We start from the raw sequence: 22,615 nt of genomic DNA, 5'->3' as shown, positions 1-22,615 counted from the left end.
GTGCATCGCCGGACTTGTGAAAAAAAGATGGCAGCCCGCATGTGTTCGCAGGCAAACAATGCAAACTGCCCATCACTGTTCACAATGTCTTGCTCTTCCAGAGGTTTTTGTAAGATTATTGGGCAGTTTCTCTGCCTACAAAATATTATAACAGATGCTTGGTTTAGGCTACTTTCACACTAGCGTTCGGGCGGATCCGTTCTGAACGGATCCGCTCATAATAATGCAGGCGGAGGCTCCGTTCAGAACGGATCCGTCTGCATTAACCCCTTAGGGACACAGCCTTTTTACACCTTAGGACCAGGCCATTTTTTGCAAATCTGACCAGTGTCACTTTAAGTGCTCATAACTTTAAAACGCTTTGACTTATCCAGGCCGTTCTGAGATTGTTTTTTCGTCACATATTGTACTTCATGACACTGGTGAAATGAAGTCAAAAAAATATTTTTTTTTGCACCAAAAAATACCTAATTTAACAAATTTTTGGAAAAATTTGCAAATTTCAAAGTTTCAGTTTCTCTACTTCTGTAATACATAGTAATACCCCCAAAAATTGTGATGACTTTACATTCCCCATATGTCTACTTTATGTTTGAATTGTTTTGGGAATGATATTTTATTTTTTGGGGATGTTATAAGGCTTAGAAGTTTAGAAGCAAATCTTGAAATTTTTCAGCAATTTACAAAAACGACATTTTTAGGGACCAGTTCAGGTCTGAAGTCACTTTGCGAGGCTTACATAATAGAAACCACCCAAAAATGACCCCATCTAAGAAACTACACCCCTCAAGGTATTCAAAACTGATTTTACATACGTTGTTAACCCTTTAGGTGTTGCACAAGAGTTATTGGCAAATGGGGATGAAATTTGAGAATTTCTTTTTTTTGTCAAATTTTTTATTTTAACCCATTTTTTCCACTAACAAAGCAAGGGTTAACAGCCAAACAAGACTGTATCTTTATTACCCTGACTCTGCCGTTTACAGAAACACCCAATATGTGGCCGTAAACTACTGTACGGCCACACAGCGGGGCATAGAGTGAAAGGTGCGCCGTTTGGTTTTTGGAGGGCTGATTTTTATGGACTGGTTTATTTACACCATGTCCCATTTGAAGACCCCTGATGCACCCCTAGAGTAGAAACTCCCTAAAAGTGACCCCATCTAAGAAACTACACCCCTCAAGGTATTCAAAACTGATTTTACATTCGTCGTTAACCCTTTAGGTGTTGCGCAAGAGTTATTGGCAAATGGGGATGAAATTGGAAAATTTCATTTTTTTGTCTAATTTTCCATTTTAACCCATTTTTTCCACTAACAAATCAAGGGTTAACAGCCAAACAAGACTGTATCTTTATTACCCTGACTCTGCCGTTTACAGAAACACCCAATATGTGGCCGTAAACTACTGTACGGCCACACAGCGGGGCATAGAGTGAAAGGTGCGCCGTTTGGTTTTTGGAGGGCTGATTTTTATGGACTGGTTTATTTACACCATGTCCCATTTGAAGACCCCTGATGCACCCCTAGAGTAGAAACTCCCTAAAAGTGACCCCATCTAAGAAACTACACCCCTCAAGGTATTCAAAACTGATTTTACATTCGTCGTTAACCCTTTAGGTGTTGCGCAAGAGTTATTGGCAAATGGGGATGAAATTGGAAAATTTCATTTTTTTGCCTTATTTTCCATTTTAACCCATGTTTTCTACTAACAAAGCAAGGGTTAACAGCCAAACAAGACTGTATCTTTATTACCCTGACTCTGCCGTTTACAGAAATACCCAATATGTGGCCGTACACTACTGTACGGCCACACAGCGGGGCGTAGAGTGAAAGGTGCGCCGTTTGGTTTTTGGAGGGCTGATTTTTATGGACTGGTTTATTTACACCATGTCCCATTTGAAGACCCCTGATGCACCCCTAGAGTAGAAACTCCCTAAAAGTGACCCCATCTAAGAAACTACACCCCTCAAGGTATTCAAAACTGATTTTACATTCGTCGTTAACCCTTTAGGTGTTGCGCAAGAGTTATTGGCAAATGGGGATGAAATTTGCAAATTTCATTTTTTTGTCTAATTTTCCATTTTAACCCATTTTTTCCACTAACAAATCAAGGGTTAACAGCCAAACAAGACTGTATCTTTATTACCCTGACTCTGCCGTTTACAGAAACACCCAATATGTGGCCGTAAACTACTGTACGGCCACACAGCGGGGCATAGAGTGAAAGGTGCGCCGTTTGGTTTTTGGAGGGCTGATTTTTATGGACTGGTTTATTTACACCATGTCCCATTTGAAGACCCCTGATGCACCCCTAGAGTAGAAACTCCCTAAAAGTGACCCCATCTAAGAAACTACACCCCTCAAGGTATTCAAAACTGATTTTACATTCGTCGTTAACCCTTTAGGTGTTGCGCAAGAGTTATTGGCAAATGGGGATGCAATTGGAAAATTTCATTTTTTTGCCTTATTTTCCATTTTAACCCATGTTTTCTACTAACAAAGCAAGGGTTAACAGCCAAACAAGACTGTATCTTTATTACCCTGACTCTGCCGTTTACAGAAATACCCAATATGTGGCCGTACACTACTGTACGGCCACACAGCGGGGCGTAGAGTGAAAGGTGCGCCGTTTGGTTTTTGGAGGGCTGATTTTTACGGACCGGTTTATTTACACCGTGTCCTGTTTCAACCCCCCTGATGCACCCCTGGAGTCGAAACTCCCTAAAAGTGACCCCATTTTGGAAACTACGGGATAAGGTGGCATTTTTTGGGGGAGTATTTTTAGGGTAAATATAATTTTTGGTTGCTCTATATTACATTTTTGTGAGGTAAGGTTACCAAAAATTGAAATTCTGATATTTCATCTCCATTTGCCATTAACTGTTGAGGAACACCTAAAGGGTTAATAAAGTTTGTATAATCATTTTTGAATACCTTGAGGGGTGTAGTTTCTTAGATGGGGTCAATTTTAGGGAGTTTTTACTCTAGGGGGGCATCAGGGGGGCTTCAAAAGGGATATGGTGTCAATAAAAAAGGCCATCAAAATCGGCCTTCCAGAAACCATGTCGGTCCTTTCCTTTTGCAGCCTCCCTTTTACGGATACAGCAGTTTACGACCACAAATGTGGCGTTTCTGTAAACTGCAGTATCAGGGTAATAAATTTTAACTTTTGTTTGGTTGTTAACCCTTGTTTTCTTACCGGAAAAAACGGACTGAAATGGAAAAGTGCCAAAAATAGCGGTTTTGGCACCGTTTTTTAGTTTTTTTTTTAACCGTGTTAATCTGGGTAGTTAGGTCATGGGATATTGTTATAGAGGAGATTCTTACGGACGCGGCAATATCTAATAAGTCTACTTTTTTTTACAATTATTTAGGTTTTTGACTATATTATCTTTTTTGATACAACTTTTTTTTTGGGTATCTCTAAAGTCTAAGTGTAATTTTTTTAATTTTCTTTTAGCCAATTATCTTATGTGGGGGCTCATTTTTTGCGGGATGAGCGGACGGTTTTATTGGCACTATTTTGGGGGCTATATGACTTTTTGATCGCTTGCTATGAAACTTTTTGTTATGTAAGGTGACAAAAAAAAAATTTTTGCACCTATTTTTTTTTTTTTTTTTTTACTGTGTTAATCTGGGGGGTTGGGTCATGGGGTATTTTTATAGAGGAGATTCTTACGGACGTGGCGATACCTAATAAGTCAACTTTTTTTTTACAATAATTTAGGTTTTAGACTATATTATCCTTTTTGATACCCTAAAAAAAAATTTGTATCTCTAAAGTCTAAGAGTCATTTTCAATTTTTTTTTTTATCTGATTATCTTATGTGGGGGCTCATTTTTTGCGGGATGAGATGACGGTTGTATTGGCACTAATTTGGGGGCTATATGACTTTTTGATCGCTTGCTTTTTATTATGTAAGGTGACAAAAAAAAAACTTTTTTTGCACCTTTTTTTTTTTTCTGGACCGTGTTAGGCTACTTTCACACTAGCGTTCGGGCGGATCCGTTCAGAACGGATCCGCCCATAATAATGCAGACGGAGGCTCCGTTCAGTACGGATCCGTCTGCATTATTTTAGCAAAAAAAAGCTAAGTGTGAAAATAGCCTAGTACGGATCCGTCCAGACTTTCAATGTAAAGTCAATGGGGGACGGATCCGCTTGAAGATTGAGCCACATTGTGGCATCTTCAAACGGATCCGTCCCCATTGACTTACATTGAAAGTCTGGACGGATCCGTACGGATCCGCACGCCTCCGCACGGCCAGGCGGACACCCGAACGCTGCAAGCAGCGTTCAGCTGTCCGCCTGTCCGTGCGGAGGCGAGCGGAGCGGAGGCTGAACGCCGCCAGACTGATGCAGTCTGAGCGGATCCGCCTCCATTCAGACTGCATCAGGGCTGGACGGCTGCGTTCGGGTCCGCTCGTGAGCTCCTTCAAACGGAGCTCACGAACGGAATACCGAACGCTAGTGTGAAAGCAGCCTTAATCTGGGGGGTTAGGTCATGGGGCATTTTTATAGAGGAGATTATTACAGACGCGGCAATACCTATGTCTACTTTTAATAAATTATTTTAGTTTTTTTGGGTGTCTCAAGTCTGAGAACCATTTTTTTTTTTTATCCCATGTCAGTCCTAAATTGGGATATAAATTTAGTACTCCATGGAAGTGTGATACTCCCTGAAGCAACCGTCAATGCAGAGGCCCGGATGATCGGGGCATGTGTCGCACTGAGTAGTCGTGTCCTTCCGTATCCCCCTCCTGCGACACACTCTGGACTTTTTTTGGGTTCGTCCCTTCTTTCCAGTATGGGGGACCACACCTGGAAAGTGTTGGCCAGGGACGATCCGGGCGCCTACAGTTCCCGAGGTACTCCGGCCTGCTCTTTCCCGGTCCGAAAAGATCAGGGCCTTGAGGACTGCCTCATAGAACTGGAGGAATGTCCCTGTGCTGCCAGCGCTTCGGGATAGTACAAAAGAGTTGTACATGGCAACCTGCACCAAGTAGACCGCAACTTTTTTGTACCATGCCCGGGTTTTGCGCATGGCGTTATATGGCTTGAGGACTTGATCCGAGAGATCAACTCCTCCCATATACCGATTGTAGGCGACGATACAATCGGGCTTGAGGACCGTTGCCGCGGTACCTCGCACAGGGACAGGGGTGATGCCGTTACCATGAATTGTGGACAGCATAAGGACATCCCTCTTGTCCTTATACCTGACCAGCAACAGGTTTCCAGTGGTAAGGGCACGGGTCTCACCCCTGGGGATGGGTACCTGGAGGGGGTGGGCAGGGAGGCCGCGTTGATTTTTCCGCACGGTCCCACAAGCGGACGTGGATCTGGCGGCAAGGGACTGGAACAAGGGGATACTGGTATAAAAGTTATCCACGTACAAGTGGTAACCCTTATCCAGCAGTGGGTACATAAGGTCCCACACGAGTTTCCCGGTAACACCCAGAGTGGGGGGACATTCTGGTGGTTGAATCCGGGAATCTCGCCCCTCGTACACACGAAATTTGTAAGTGTACCCTGAGGTACTCTCACAAATTTTGTATAGCTTCACGCCATACCTCGCCCGCTTGGAAGGCACATACTGGCGGAAAATGAGTCTCCCCTTGAACGCAATGAGAGACTCATCAACCACGACCTCCCTTCCAGGTACATAGGCCTCCATGAATTTGGCCCCAAAGTGATCGATGACCGGCCGTATCTTGTACAGACGGTCATGGGCAGGATCACCTCGGGGTGGACATGCTGCATTATCGGAATAATGCAGACATTTCCTGATGGCCTCAAACCGGGAGCGTGTCATAACCGTACTGTAAAGTGGGGTCTGATATAGGACGTCCCCACTCCAGTACAGCCTGGCACTGGGTTTCTTGACCAGGCCCATATGCAGCACGAGGCCCCAAAATGTCCTCATTTCGGCTGCACTGACCGGCGTCCAGCCACCGGGCCTGGCCAAAAAGGAGCCCGGGTGTTGAGCGACGAACTGTTGGGCGTACAGATTCGTCTGCTCCACCATCAGATTTACCAGTGAGTCACTGAAAAAATGACAAAAAAAGTCATATTCAGTGTAGCCCACTGTGGAAATCTGGATTCCTGATTGGCCTACAAAATCAGGAATCACGGGCTCGTATCGCTCTGGGCTACACCAGACAAGTTCACCGGCAGGGTGCTCCGGTGGATTTAACTGGTGGGCCGGGAAACCAGTACGAGCCCCAGAGCTGCTCGTACTAGTGTGGGCCACAGGGTCCCTAACATGGCGGTCCCCTTGCTCCGCCTGGCGGCGTCTCCGCCGCCTTGGGGGCTCATCATCATCGCTAGATGATGAGGAGGATGCGGATGACAACAGGAATGTGGGGTCATCCTCATCCTCACTGGGACTCTCGGACTCGGAGGCAAGCTGGGCGTATGCCTCCTCGGCCGAGAACGTCCGGCGGGCCATAGGGGAGTGTGTGTCTGCGTGTATATGTGCGTGTGTGTAACTCTTTATTTGGTGTGCGTGTGTGAGGGGGCACGGGTGTTCACGAACTCACCCTAAAACTAACAGAAAAAAATAAATAAAACTAACTAAAAAAAAGGGCAAAAAAGTGAGGAAAAAAAATTCAAAACTGCTGATCAACCGTCCGAAGTTGATCAGCGGTGGGGTGTGCGATGCGCTTACAGTGGCCGGACGCTAAGTGCCGGTCACAGTCAGCGAACTCAAAAAAAAAAAAAAAAAAAAGTACCCCAAAAAAGGTGGGGGGGGGGGGGGGCAAGTGGCAGGGGGAGGGGGGCAAGTGGCAGCACCCCTGGGGGGTCTAGGGTCACACACCCCAGACACCCTAACTAGGGTGATGCAATAAAAAGTAAAAAAAAACTAACTTTCCCTTTTTTTTCCCTGCCTATCCCAAACTTTCCCTAGCTGTCCCTATGTACCTGATGGGGTGCTGGGGCACAGATCGGGTCCTGGGGGCACAGATCAGGGGTGCTGGCAGCGATGGTGGACACAAGCAGGCAGCTCCTCTCTCCTCCGGCGCTGGAACACAAAAGGAGGAGGAGAGGGGCGCCTGCCTCTTTTGAATCTGCCGCCGCACCGCCCCCTGACCAATCAGAAAGCGATCCTGAGTGGTGATGTCACCATCACCACTCAGGATCGCTGGATGGTGATTGGTGGAGTGAAATCACACCACCATCACCATCCTGTTCCGGGTTATCGGGTCTTCAGAGACCCGAATAACCCGGAAACGCAGAAAACCGCAGGTCTGAATTGACCTGCGGTTTTTTGCGATCGCATACATGGGGGGGTCACCGGACCCCCCGACGCATTTGCCCCAAGTGCCTGCTCAATGTTTTGAGCAGGCACGGGGTTCCGATCGCCGCCGGCCGCGCGGCGGTGATTGAAAATGCACAGGGCGTACATGTACGCCCTGTGTCCTTAAGTACCAGGGCACAAGGGCGTACCTGTACGCCCTGTGTCCTTAAGGGGTTAAAATGACAAAAAAAAAGCTAAGTGTGAAAATAGCCTCGGACGGATCCGTCCAGACTTTCAATGTAAAGTCAATGGGGGACGGATCCGCTTGAAGATTGAGCCACATTGTGGCATCTTCAAACGGATCCGTCCCCATTGACTTACATTGTAAGTCTGGACGGATCCGCACGCCTCCGCACGGCCAGGTGGACACCCGAACGCTGCAAGCAGCGTTCAGCTGTCCGCCTGTCCGTGCGGAGGCGAGCGGAGCGGAGGCTGAACGCCGCCAGACTGATGCAGTCTTAGCGGATCAGCTCCATTCAGACTGCATCAGGGCTGGACGGCTGCGTTCGGGTCCGCTCGTGAGCCCCTTCAAACGGAGCTCACGAGCGGACCAGCGAACGCTAGTGTGAAAGGAGCCTTACTTTTGCAATTCTCAAAACTTAATTTGACTCAGCAGAGATCACATGCCTCTTCTTCACAGCAAAAATGTTATAACAACAGAGCTGAGAAAAAGACCTTAAATCCTAACTTCTATAAAACCTATGAATGCAGAATCAAACTAATATGAAAAGTTGCTATTCTAAAAATCTTCATCTACTTGCATATTATAAGTTATACCAGCAAGAATTAGTCTTTATGTAGAAAACTGATTTAAATCAAGCCTTACTGACTAATGATTTAAATCAGTTTGATTTAAAGGGGTTGTCCGGGTTCAGAGCTGAACCCGGACATCCCTCCATTTTCACCCTGGCAGCCCCCCTGACAGGAGCATCGGAGCAGTTCATGCTCCGATGCTCTCCTTTGCCCTGCGCTAAATTGCGCAGGGCAAAGGCATTTTTAGGAGTTCCGGTGACGTACCGGGGTTCTCCATGGGGCTGACAGGAACCCCGGTGACGTCACCGGCACTGATGGGCGGGATTTAGCTGTGCCCTAGCCAGTAAAACGGCTAGGGCAGAGCTAAAGCCCGCCCCTCAGAGCCGGTGACGTCACCGAACACGCCGCTGGGCGGAAGTTACCGCCCGGCAGTGCGTTATTGAAAACAAAAGAGCCCGTGCCCTGTGCGGTTTAGCGCAGGGCATGGGAGCGCATCGGAGCATGAGATGCTCCGATGCTAGGCTCAGGGGGGCTGCCTGGGTGAAAATAAGGGTATGTCCGGGTTCAGCTCTGAACCCGGACAACCCCTTTAAATCAAATCCACCCTGCTAACGTGTGTGGAGTCCTATAGTGGCCATACCTAGAGAAAACTACATTCACTAGTTTACTGACTAGGCTACATTATGTGGGCACAGATTGATGTGTGCACTCCATGGTACAGCATGAAAGGTGGGGTGTCCATAGAAGGTACTGTACCCCTATCAGTGCTGATGCAGTACTAGTGCAGCTTATCTTATTCCTATAAGCATGCTCTTGGGCCTTGAAATCAGTAGCCACTTACAATCTAATCAAATTTTATTACTTCATGTTCAGTTCAACTTTATTGTCATTATACCAATAAAGACTTGTACCGTACAGCGAAACCCTACCAGTGTAGTAATAAAGAAAAGATAAAAAGCACCAACAGCTAAGGCTACTTTCACACTGGCGTTTTGGCTTTCCGTTTGCGAGATCTGTTCAGGGCTCTCACAAGCGGTCCAAAACGGATCGGTTTTGCCCTAATGCATTCGGAATGGATAAGGATCCGTTCAGAATGCATCAGTTTGGCTCCATTCCACTCTGGAGGCGAAACGGAGCCAAACTGATGCATTCTGAACGGATCCTTATCCATTCCTAATGCATTAGGGCAAAACTGATCCGTTTGAATTCAAAACGCCAGTGTGAAAGAAGCCTTATCAGTGCGGATCTGCACCAAACGCAAGTGTGAAAGTAGCCTAAGTTCAGTTCAAGCACAAGCTCAGAGCATAAAGCGGCTAACTATACAGATATCTGGATCACTGCAGCACTAGGACTTGAGTGTCTACACACTCTCTGCTCAGGAGCCTCAGTGGTTAAAGTAAAGGATCCAGTCACAAGGACAGGATTACATTGCTCCTCCGCTTCCAGGAGGACACAATGGCTATGGAGGAGCAGCCATACTAATGGAAACTGAACAAGCCTTTATGTAATCGGCAAGGCAACTTACAATGGCTACTAGGCCATATTACATAGCAGTACCGAGTGTGCCGTCATAGCGTTTCTAGAGGGAATCATTCACCTCAGGAAGCAACGTCCCTGAAATATATGCCCCCATAGAACAGTGGGCTGAAGCAAGTCACATGTTTTTTCCTCAAGGATTCTCACAGAATCTGAAAAGCACCTCTGTACACATCACTGTAAAGTCATAGGTAGGAGTGCCACATTACCCATCTGTACTATGGCCAGGGCATAACATCAGCGACCATCCACCTCAACACGTACCCCATTTTCCCTACACAATCCAGTTCTTAGGGCAGGAGTGGCAGTGCGGTCCACCGGCAGATACGGGTCATATTAACCATTCACTTCACGCATCGGCTTCTCCTCATCAGGTCTACATGTCTATAGATACACTCTGCGGTCCACACCAAGCACAGGGCCTTCACACGCATTCCTGACCACTAACCTTGGGGGCTAACATAGCCTCGGACTACGGCTGACCACACACATTAGATAAGTGCTGGCAGGAAGTTTTTCAGCTGGCGGTTCTCACACCCTGTCGCCCCGCTAACACGCACATTTTTTTGGCTTGGCAGTATACACAAGATATTTCTATGGAGGAGAGGCTGCTGTGTATATCTGGCTGCCCTCATCCCAGGACTGGGCATCTCCTAGTGCAATCTTCAGCAAGTCCAGCTGAAGGTGGGCAACGTTGTCGGAGCAGATCTTTTTCCTGCACAGATTATGAAATGGAAGAGGTCTACAGATATCATTCCAGAACACTACATGGGGTCAAACCTCCACCCATAAAAAGAAATGTGTGCAAACCCAACACACAACCAGATTTTCCAATCGCATCCAAACAGATCGAACGCAGACCCATTCATTTCTATGGGGCCACAAGAATTGTGGTCAGCACACCGATGTTATCTGTGTGCCGACTGCCGTCTGCATGTGTGGCCGCGCCGCAAATTATAGAACATCATTTCTACAGTGGGGTCCGCAAAAAGGGTGGGATGCACACAGGCCACATATGTATTTTGCGGATCCGCGATTTGCAGACCACAACGGATAAGCTTGTGTGCAGGAGGCCTAGTAGTATATTAAATGGGTTGTCCAGGCTTTTAATATTAATGATCTAATATCAGGATAAGGCATCAATATCACATCGGCAGGGGTCCAACAAGCGGCACTGCGCGCACCATGTCTTCATACAGCTGATCGGAGGGGATGCCAGATGTTGGACACCCCCCCCCCCCCCCCGATCTGATATTGATGACCTATCCCGAGTATAGGTCATCAATATCTAAAGACAGGGCAATGTCACAGGAGTGCCGGTGACATGCGGCTGTATGGCGAGTCAGTCAGGTCATGTCCCAAGCCTGAGTCAGGGTCTGCTCAGTGAAGCATGTACATGTATTAAAGGGAAGGACAGTCCTATGTTATGCGAATGCTGGATACAAAACGTAGAAGAAATTCCACTGAGGACTTTGCCGTGGTTCTGCACATGCTGTGGATGTCACACTGATCAAATTACAGAGCACTGCATGGAGTAACTTCCCCCTCAATATCATGTAAGGAGCTCCATCTCAGTTTCAGTTACGATTTTGGAGGGTGGGCAGAATACCTGGAGGAATCCCATACAAACTACACGCAGAAGTCTGAACCTGGGACAAAAAGGAGAACCAGCGTGCTGCCCAGAGATGGCATCTTCTGCATGCTCTACTACTTTCTAAAAACACAACCAGATCAATGATCTCCTTCTGTGAGATATCTCCCGGATTATGAGCTGAGAGACTGGATGGGACCAACGCTCTGAAGAAGAAATCTCTGACTACAGTCGACGTTTACAACGCGACGCTTATAGCCTTTTCCAATGTTGGATTTAATACAAATGCCAAGTCCAGGGGTAGAGGAGAACTTTCTGTACCGCTGGTGACACAGGGTCTGGGAATACAGGAAGGTCCAGAGCTGCAATACCCATCACCGCTAGAAGACGCGGAGGAGGAAGCACGTTCCTCGATGAATAACATGGAGCTGCCAGGACTTCCCCACTATAACTGGGGGGGCGATACCAGCCATGGGCTTGTCGTGCTGCATCCTGCTTACTACTAGTACAACAGCCGCCCGCAGGACTTGGGACCCACCCAAAACAGGTTGGCAGCGATTCTGCAGGACAAAAGGAACTTCACAAAAGCAACAGCAAAGTGACAATGTGACGGCCCACAGTCTCACAGGTTTTATGTGACAGGATCTATTGTGGTGTAGGACTCCGGGTTACCACGAGAATATACACCATCCACTACACCTTGTCACCCCCTAAACGGACAGCGCTGCCATGTGACAACCTCGATTTCGGTGGCTCCCGCTGTAATAGGGTCTGTCAGTCGCCCCGTACCACCACGAAGCACTGACAGCCGAGAAGTATTTATGCACAACAGCATCTGCTCACGTGTCATATCACATACAAACATGCTGTGAGGCACAATACCGTGTAAACACACACGGGTTACATAAAGGAAGCACAAAACCGGGGCGTCTACACAGGAACTCCACCGACTACCTCTTGTTCTCACTTCTGACCACCACTGCTCTCATAGCCCATATTCAGAGGAATTTGCCCCGGGGTGCTCACCCGTCACACATTAAAACGAAGCTCCTCCTTCACAGCCGGCTTGTCTCACAACTTGGAAACTGAATTATAAGCAATCACCTTAAAAGGGGTTATGCCATGATTACTGTCATAACCAGACATCATATAATACATAAATAATAAAAGTCAGCCACCTACCAAAGCTAGAACCAGCCCTGTACCTCACATGGACCCAGAAATCTCCCCATCATTGCTCTGCTCGATTTATATCAAGCTGACAGCTCAGGGGGCATGTCCTTTCTCAGGGGCAGTGTTGTTTCTACTGCAGCTGAAGAATGGAACTGAGCATGTGCGTCCACCAGAGTGAGGTGGACAGAGAAATAGGGAAAAGAACAGACAGCAGGTGGCGCTAAACAGACAGATTTCATTGAATAACTAAGTGGATATACAAAATTTTTGATGACAGGCAATTGCAGAAGTATTCAGAGCCAGATGCTGGTTTGAAAACTGTAGAATATTTTTCCTGGGGCTATGCCTTTAACATATTTTCACAAACTGGAAACAGTAGGAAATCCTATCCCCCTTTATTAACCCGCAACATTACGCAATTCCTTAAAATCGGACAGCACACGTACTCATTGATTTTAACACGTCACAGGTTTTCAACTGACCCACAGAGACATGCACTACTTTGGTCCATGATGCAGACCAAACCAGCCCATTGAAGTCAATGGGTTCGTGAAAATCCACTGGCACAACACGAATGGCATCCGTATTATGACCACTGGCAGGAGATGCTCTGGAAATTTATTTTCAGCCTAGCAGCGTCCGCAGAATATGGATGACACATAGAGGGCAAAAACCAGACACACGGGACAAACATGGATCCATTTTCCACGGACGTCAACTGGACACGGAAACGTGAACGAGGCCTGAAAACTGAACAATCTACACGGCAGGTCAGTTCATATGTGGAGCGTATCTGCAGATTTTAACCCCCTCTTCTTTTGCTGGTACTGCACGGTGCCTCGGATCTGCTGCCTGAAAGGCCACCTGGCAAAGCCACCCAAGTACCCGCGGGGTAAACACATACAATGCGTGTTACGCACCATGTCCAAATATCATGTACACGGTGCGGATAGTTGTGAACTGCTTATACGGATTTTCCGCGCAGATTTCACAGATCTGGAGAAAATCTGTGTCAAAACCTGCGACAAACTGCACAAGTAACACAGGTAGATCTGGCGCGGAAACACAGCAAAAAAACGTACGAAAATCAGAGTGGAAAATCTCCACAAACTACTGCCACTGGCGGATGTGGTGACATTACCGCACCATGGACGACCGAGGAGGTACAGCAGCAGGAGGCAATCTATGGGTCGGTTCCTTCATCCTTTACATACATGGCAATATCTCCAGAAAACCCCTTTAAAAATGGAGCTTCCCTTTAACATGCCGACCAATTAAAACTCCATCTACACTGACGAATGAGAGCATTTCATTCCTAAACTACTTAAAGGGGAACTCAACCTCTAACTGCCCAGTAAGATACTGGTGTCAGTAATGCAGTCATTGCATTGTTATCTTTATGATACATCAACAGGTAAAGGTGGAGCTCCCCTTTAAGGGCTATTCTCTCAGACCAGTGGATTTAGGGCATCACATGCAACATATGAAGCCATTATTGCCATGGACCCCTGCTGATCTAAGACCTCTAGAACCCCTCCATTACTAAAGGGGCCCCCCGCCTTACCACTCCTCTGAGGTCATCAAAACCTTCCTTTTTCTGGCTAAAAGCAAAGGAGTTGCAGCAGTTTCATGTGGAGCTGTAATATGACCTGATACTTGTCCCATCCCCAGAGTTGACCCCAGTAACAGCCCACTCCCCACGATGTAGCAGAGCTGACTTTACTACAGTGTGGTATCTGAGAGTGGGGAGAATGCAGCCGGCTTACAATGGAAAGCCACAAAGTGAGGTGTGTTCTGCCAAGCGACAAACTCTGCACTGCTACGCGGACAGAGCAGGAATGCAGCAGCAGCTTCCCGCTCCTCTCCCCGCACGCGGCTGTTACCTGCGGCGCCTCCAGCCTCGCGCCCACCTCCCTCTGGGTCAGTCCGAGCAGCAGGCAGTCCGAGATCCGGGAAAACAAATCCTCGGAAGGCAGGAAGTTGATGGAGAGATCCCCTCCCACAGCCGGTAGTATCTCCTCGGGTTCTCCGCCCCGGTGACCCTTCTCTTCCCGCCCCAGCTTATGTGTGTGTCCGAGGACCGGTTCTTCTCGTCTCCCGGCCTCCGCCAACCAGGCAGCGAGCAGCGGCAACAATAACAGCGCCCCCTCCTTCTCCCGTCTCCCTCCTGAGACACCGCCCCCAAGCCGGGCCCGCCCCGGGAGCTCAGCCCCGCCCACCGCTCACTCACTGACGGGGACGGTGAGGGAGCCTGCTGCAGCGTGTGCACTGCTCGGTGCTGTACATACCGAAGAGGGGGCTCCTGTGTGTACTGGGTGCTGCACATACCGAAGAGGGGGGCTCCTGTGTGTTCTGGGTGCTGCACATACTGAAGAGGGGGCTCTTGCGTGTACTGGGTGCTGCACATACTGAAGAGGGGCTCCTGCATGTACTGGGTGCTGCACATACTGAAGAGGGGCTCCTGCATGTACTGGGTGCTGTATATACTGAAGAGGGGGCTCCTGCGTGTACTGGGTGCTGTACATACTGAAGAGGGGGCTCCTGTGTGTACTGGGTGCTGCACATACTGAAGAGGGGCTCCTGCATGTACTGGGTGCTGTATATACTGAAGAGGGGGCTCCTACATGTAGCTGCACATACTGAAGAGGGGGCTCCTGCATGTACTGGGTGCTGTACATACCAAAGAGGGGGCTCCTGCGTGTACTGGGTGCTGCACATACCGAAGAGGGGGCTCCTACATGTACTCGGTGCTGTACATACCAAAGAGGGGGCTCCTGCGTGTACTGGGTGCTGCACATACTGAAGAGGGGGCTCCTACATGTACTCGGTGCTGTACATACTGAAGAGGGGGCTCCTGCGTGCACTGGGCGCTGTACATACTGAAGAGGCCGCTCCTGTGTGTACTGGGTGTTGCACATACTGAAGAGGGGGCTCCTGTGTGTACTGGGTGCTGTACATACTAAAGAGGGGGCTCCTACATGTACTCAGTGCTGCACATACTGAAGTGGGGGCTGTTGCGTGTACTGGGTGCTGTACATACTGAAGAGGGGGCTCCTACATGTATGTACACCATGTACTCAGTGCTGCTCCATGATGTACTACAGGAGGGGGCTCCTATGTGTACTCATTGCAGCATATACTACAGGAGGGGGCTCCTACATGTACTCAGTGCTGCACAGGAGAGGGGGCTGCTACATGTACTCAGTGCTGCTCCATGTACTACAGGAGGGGGCTCCTACATGTACTCAGTGCTGCACAGAAGACGGGGCTTCTACATGTACTCGGTGCTACACATACTGAAGAGGGGGCTCCTACATGTACTCGGTGCTGCACATACTGAAGACGGGGCTCCTACATGTACTCAGTGCTGCACATACTGAAGAGGGGGCTTCTGCATGTACTCTGTGCTGTAAATACTGAAGAGGGGGCTTCTACATGTACTTAGTGCAGCATATACTACAGGAGAGGGCTCCTACATGTATGTACACCATGTACTCAGTGCTGCTCCATGATGTACTACAGGAGGGGGCTCCTATGTGTACTCATTGCAGCATATACTACAGGAGGGGGCTCCTACATGTACTCAGTGCTGCACAGAAGACGGGGCTTCTACATGTACTCGGTGCTACACATACTGAAGAGGGGGCTCCTACATGTACTCGGTGCTGCACATACTGAAGACGGGGCTCCTACATGTACTCAGTGCTGCACATACTGAAGAGGGGGCTTCTGCATGTACTCTGTGCTGTAAATACTGAAGAGGGGGCTTCTACATGTACTTAGTGCAGCATATACTACAGGAGAGGGCTCCTACATGTATGTACACCATGTACTCAGTGCTGCTCCATGATGTACTACAGGAGGGGGCTCCTATGTGTACTCATTGCAGCATATACTACAGGAGGGGGCTCCTACATGTACTCAGTGCTGCACAGAAGACGGGGCTTCTACATGTACTCGGTGCTACACATACTGAAGAGGGGGCTCCTACATGTACTCGGTGCTGCACATACTGAAGAGGGAGCTCCTACATGTACTCGGTGCTGCATGAAAAGGGGGCTCCTACATGTACTCGGTGCTGCGTATACTGAAGACGGGGCTCCTACATGTACTCTGTGCTGCAAATACTGAAGCGGGGGCCCCTACATGTACTAAGTGCTGCATATACTACAGGAGAGGGCCCCTACATGTACTCAGTGCTGCACATACTGAAAAGGGGGCTCCTACATGTACTTAGTGCAGCATATACTACAAGAGAGGGCTCTTACATGTACTCAGTGCTGCACATACTGAAGAGGGGGCTTCTGCATGTACTCTGTGCTGTAAATACTGAAGAGGGGGCTTCTACATGTACTTAGTGCAGCATATACTACAGTAGGGGGCTCCTACATGTACTCTGTGCTGCACATACTGAAGAGGGGGCTCCTACATGTACGAAGGACCTCAGTTAGGAAAGAGGACTAATGAATCTTTTGATGCATGTGTCTTTACAGAGGAAGATGTTCTAAGTCTGCTGTCTAAAATTAATACAAATAGGTCACAGGGGCCTGATGGGATACACCCAAAGCTATTAAAAGAGCTCAGCGGTGAACTAGCAAAACCATTAACAGATTTATTTAACCAATCACTGGTAACAGGAGTTGTACCAGAAGATTGGAAATTGGCAAATGTTGTGCCCATTCACAAGAAAGGTAGTAAGGAGGAATCGGGCAACTATAGGCCAGTAAGCCTGACATCAATAGTGGGGAAATTAATGGAAACCATACTTAAGGAGAGGATTGTGGAACATCTAAAATCCCATAGATTGAAAGATGAAAAACAGCATGGGTTTACTTCCGGGAGATCATGTCAAACTAATCTTATAGATTTTTTTGATTGGGTGACTAAAATAATAGATGGCGGAGGTGCAGTAGACATATCTTATCTGGACCTTGGTAAAGATTTTGATATTGTCCCACATAGAAGGTTTATCAATAAATTACAGTCTTTGTGCTTGGACTCCCATATTGTTGGATGGATTAGGCAGTGGCTGAGGGACAGACAACAGAGGGTTGTAGTCAATGGAGTATATTCAGACCATGGTCTTGTTACCAGTGGGGTACCTCAGGGATCTGTTCTGGGACCCATATTGTTTAATATCTTTATCAGCGAAATTGCAGAAGGCCTCGATGGTAAGGTGTGTCTTTTTGCTGATGACACAAAGATTTGTAACAGGGTTGATGTTCCTGGAGGGATACACCAAATGTAAAAGGATTTAGGAAAACTAGAGGAATGGTCAAAAATATGGCAACTAAAATTGAATGTGGATAAGTGCAAGATAATGCACCTGGGACGTAAAAACCCAAGAGCAGAATATAAAATCAGTGATACAGTCCTAACCTCAGTATCTGAGGAAAGGGATTTAGGGGTCATTATTTCAGAAGACTTAAAGGTAGGCAGACAATGTCATAGAGCAGCAGGAAATGCTAGCAGAATGCTTGGGTGTATAGGGAGAGGCATTACTAGTAGAAAGAGGGAGGTGCTCATGCCGCTCTACAGAGCACTAGTGAGACCTCATTTGGAGTATTGTGCTCAGTACTGGAGACCATATCTCCAGAGGATATTGATACTTTGGAGAGAGTTCAGAGAAGAGCTACTAAACTAGTACATGGATTGCAGGATAAAACTAACCAGGAAAGATTAAAGGACCTTAACATGTATAGCTTGGAAGAAAGACGAGACAGAGGATATGATAGAAACTTTTAAATACATAAAGGGGATAAACAAGGTAAAAGAGGAGAGAATATTTAAAAGAAGAAAAACTGCTACAAGAGAACATAGTTTTAAATTAGAGGGGCAACGATTTAAAAGTAATATCAGGAAGTATTACTTTACTGAGAGAGTAGTGGATGCATGGAATAGCCTTCCTGCAGAAGTGGTAGCTGCAAATACAGTGAAGGAGTTTAAGCATGCATGGGATAGGCATAAGGCCATCCTTCATATAAGATAGGGCCGGGGCTATTCATAGGATTCAGTATATTGGGCAGACTAGATGGGCCAATTGGTTCTTATCTGTCGACACATTCTATGTTTCTATACTACAGGAGAGGGCTCCTACATGTACTCAGTGCTGCACACAATACAGGAGAGGGCTCCTACATGTACTCAGTGCTGCACACAATACAGGAGAGGGCTCCTACATGTACTCAGTGCTGCACACAATACAGGAGAGGGCTCCTACATGTACTCAGTGCTGCACACAATACAGGAGGGGGCTCCTACATGTACTCAGTGTTGCACACAATACCGGAGGGGGGCTCCTACATGTACTTGGTGCTGCACATACTGAAGACAGGGCTCCTACATGTACTCAGTTCTGCACAAACTGAAAAGGGGGCTCCTACATGTTCTCAGTGCTGCATACAATACAGGAGGGGGCTTCTAGATGTACTCGGTGCTGCACATACTGAAGACAGGGCTCCCACATGTACTCAGTGCTGCACATACTGAAGAGGGGGCTCCTAAATGTACTCTGTGCTGTACATACTGAAGAGGAGGCTCCTACATGTCCACAGTGCTGCACACGCTACAGGAGGGGGCTCCTGCATGTACTTGGTGCTGCACATACTTCCGGAGGGGGCGCTGACTGCACACATTCAGTGACGGAACTGCCAGCGACGCTAGTGTGAAAGTACCCTTACATTGTGTGTCAGGACGGATCCGTTAGCCTCAGTTTCATCAGACGGACACCAAAACGCTGCAAGACTGAACGGAGGCAAACGGATGCATTCTGAGCGGATCCTTTTCCATTCAGAACGCATTAGGGCAAAACTGATCCGTTTTGGACCGCTTGTGAGAGCCCTGAACGGATCTCACAAACGGGAACCAAAACTTGGTATTGCAGCTCAGCCCCATTCACTTCAATGTGACAGATGAAGGTGAACGGAAAGCCAAAACGCCAGAAAGTAGCCTATAATGTGCTGCACAGACTGCACACATATACTCAGTGTTGCACATACTAGAGACTGCACACATATACTCAGTGTTGCACATACCAGAGGGTGCACAGACTGCACACATATACTCGGTGTTGCACATACCAGAGGGTGCACAGACTGCACACATATACTTGGTGGTGCACAGACTGCACACATATACTTGGTGGTGCACAGACTGCACACATATACTTGGTGGTGCACAGACTGCACACATATACTCGGTGGTGCACAGACTGCACACATATACTCGGTGGTGCACAGACTGCACACATATACTCGGTGGTGCACAGACTGCACACATATACTTGGTGGTGCACAGACTGCACACATAAACTCGGTGGTGCACAGACTGCACACATAAACTCGGTGGTGCACAGACTGCACACATATACTCGGTGGTGCACAGACTGCACACATATACTTGGTGGTGCACAGACTGCACACATATACTCAGTGTTGCACATACCAGAGGGTGCACAGACTGCACACATATACTCAGTGTTGCACATACCAGAGGGTGCACAGACTGCACACATATACTCAGTGTTGCACATACCAGAGGGTGCACAGACTGCACACATATACTCAGTGTTGCACATACCAGAGGGTGCACAGACTGCACACATATACTTGGTGGTGCACAGACTGCACACATATACTTGGTGGTGCACAGACTGCACACATATACTTGGTGGTGCACAGACTGCACACATATACTCAGTGCTGCACATACCAGAGGGTGCACAGACTGCACACACATACTCAGTGTTGCACATACAAGAGGCTGCACAGACTGCACACATATACTCAGTGTTGCACATACCAGAGGGTGCACAGACTGCACACATATACTCAGTGTTGCACATACCAGAGGGTGCACAGACTGCACACATATACTCGGTGGTGCACATACCAGAGGGTGCACAGACTGCACACATATACTCAGTGTTGCACATACCAGAGGGTGCACAGACTGCACACATATACTCAGTGTTGCACATACCAGAGGGTGCACAGACTGCACACATATACTCGGTGTTGCACATACCAGAGGGTGCACAGACTGCACACATATACTCGGTGGTGCACATACCAGAGGGTGCACAGACTGCACACATAAACTCGGTGGTGCACAGACTGCACACATATACTCGGTGGTGCACAGACTGCACACATATACTCGGTGGTGCACAGACTGCACACATATACTCGGTGGTGCACAGACTGCACACATATACTCGGTGGTGCACAGACTGCACACATATACTTGGTGGTGCACAGACTGCACACATAAACTCGGTGGTGCACAGACTGCACACATAAACTCGGTGGTGCACAGACTGCACACATATACTCGGTGGTGCACAGACTGCACACATATACTCGGTGGTGCACAGACTGCACACATATACTCGGTGGTGCACAGACTGCACACATATACTCGGTGTTGCACATACCAGAGGGTGCACAGACTGCACACATATACTCGGTGTTGCACATACCAGAGGGTGCACAGACTGCACACATATACTCGGTGTTGCACATACCAGAGGGTGCACAGACTGCACACATATACTCGGTGTTGCACATACCAGAGGGTGCACAGACTGCACACATATACTCAGTGTTGCACATACCAGAGGGTGCACAGACTGCACACATATACTCGGTGTTGCACATACTAGAGGCTGCACAGACTGCACACATATACTCGGTGGTGCACATACCAGAGGGTGCACAGACTGCACACATATACTCGGTGTTGCACATACTAGAGGCTGCACAGACTGCACACATACAGTATACTCGGTGTTGCACATACCAGAGGCTGCACAAATATACTCAGTGTTGCACATACCAGAGGGTGCACAGACTGCACACATATACTCGGTGGTGCACATACCAGAGGGTGCACAGACTGCACACATATACTCCGTGTTGCACATACCAGAGGGTGCACAGACTGCACACATATACTCGGTGGTGCACATACCAGAGGGTGCACAGACTGCACACATATACTCAGTGTTGCACATACCAGAGGCTGCACAGACTGCACACATATACTCGGTGCGGCACACACAAGAGGCTGCACAGACTGCACACATATACTCGGTGTTGCACATACCAGAGGGTGCACAGACTGCACACATATACTCAGTGTTGCACATACCAGAGGCTGCACAGACTGCACACATATACTCGGTGTTGCACATACCAGAGGGTGCACAGACTGCACACATATACTCAGTGCTGCACACACAAGAGGCTGCACAGACTGCACACATATACTCAGTGTTGCACATACAAGAGGCTGCACAGACTGCACACATATACTCAGTGTTGCACATACCAGAGGGTGAACAGACTGCACACATATACTCGGTGCTGCCCATACCAGAGGGTGCACAGACTGCACACATATACTCGGTGTTGCACATACCAGAGGGTGAACAGACTGCACACATATACTCAGTGCTGCACACACAAGAGGCTGCACAGACTGCACACATATACTCAGTGCTGCACACACAAGAGGCTGCACAGACTGCACACATATACTCAGTGTTGCACATACCAGAGGGTGCACAGACTGCACACATATACTCGGTGTTGCACATACCAGAGGGTGCACAGACTGCACACATATACTCAGTGCTGCACACACAAGAGGCTGCACAGACTGCACACATATACTCAGTGCTGCACACACAAGAGGCTGCACAGACTGTACACATATACTCAGTGTTGCACATACCAGAGGGTGCACAGACTGCACACATATACTCGGTGGTGCACATACCAGAGGGTGAACAGACTGCACACATATACTCAGTGCTGCACACACAAGAGGCTGCACAGACTGTACACATATACTCAGTGTTGCCCATACCAGAGGGTGCACAGACTGCACACATATACTCAGTGTTGCACATACCAGAGGGTGCACAGACTGCACACATATACTCGGTGCTGCACACACAAGAGGGTGCACAGACTGCACACATATACTCGGTGCTGCACACACAAGAGGCTGCACAGACTGCACACATATACTCGGTGTGGCACATACCAGAGGGTGCACAGACTGCACACATATACTCGGTGTTGCACATACCAGAGGCTGCACAGACTGCACACATATACTCAGTGTTGCACATACCAGAGGGTGCACAGACTGCACACATATACTCAGTGTTGCACATACTAGAGGCTGCACAGACTGCACACATATACTCGGTGTTGCACAAACCAGAGGGTGCACAGACTGCACACATATAC

General features: G+C 48.1%; 1 protein-coding gene across 1 annotated transcript in view; it reads right to left on the bottom strand.

Moving 5' to 3' along the window:
• NDST2 (N-deacetylase and N-sulfotransferase 2) overlaps positions 1-14,511 on the bottom strand; it is a 150,925-nt gene extending 136,414 nt beyond the window's left edge. The window contains exon 1 of the mRNA XM_044296417.1: positions 14,240-14,511. The gene's annotated coding sequence lies outside the window, so the exon portion shown is untranslated. The remainder of the gene's footprint in view (positions 1-14,239) is intronic.
• Positions 14,512-22,615: the final 8,104 nt, after the last annotated feature.

This window comes from Bufo gargarizans, chromosome 6 (genome assembly GCF_014858855.1).
Source record: "Bufo gargarizans isolate SCDJY-AF-19 chromosome 6, ASM1485885v1, whole genome shotgun sequence".
Lineage (NCBI taxonomy): Eukaryota > Metazoa > Chordata > Amphibia > Anura > Bufonidae > Bufo > Bufo gargarizans.
This window is presented reverse-complemented; position numbering and strand designations above follow the sequence as displayed.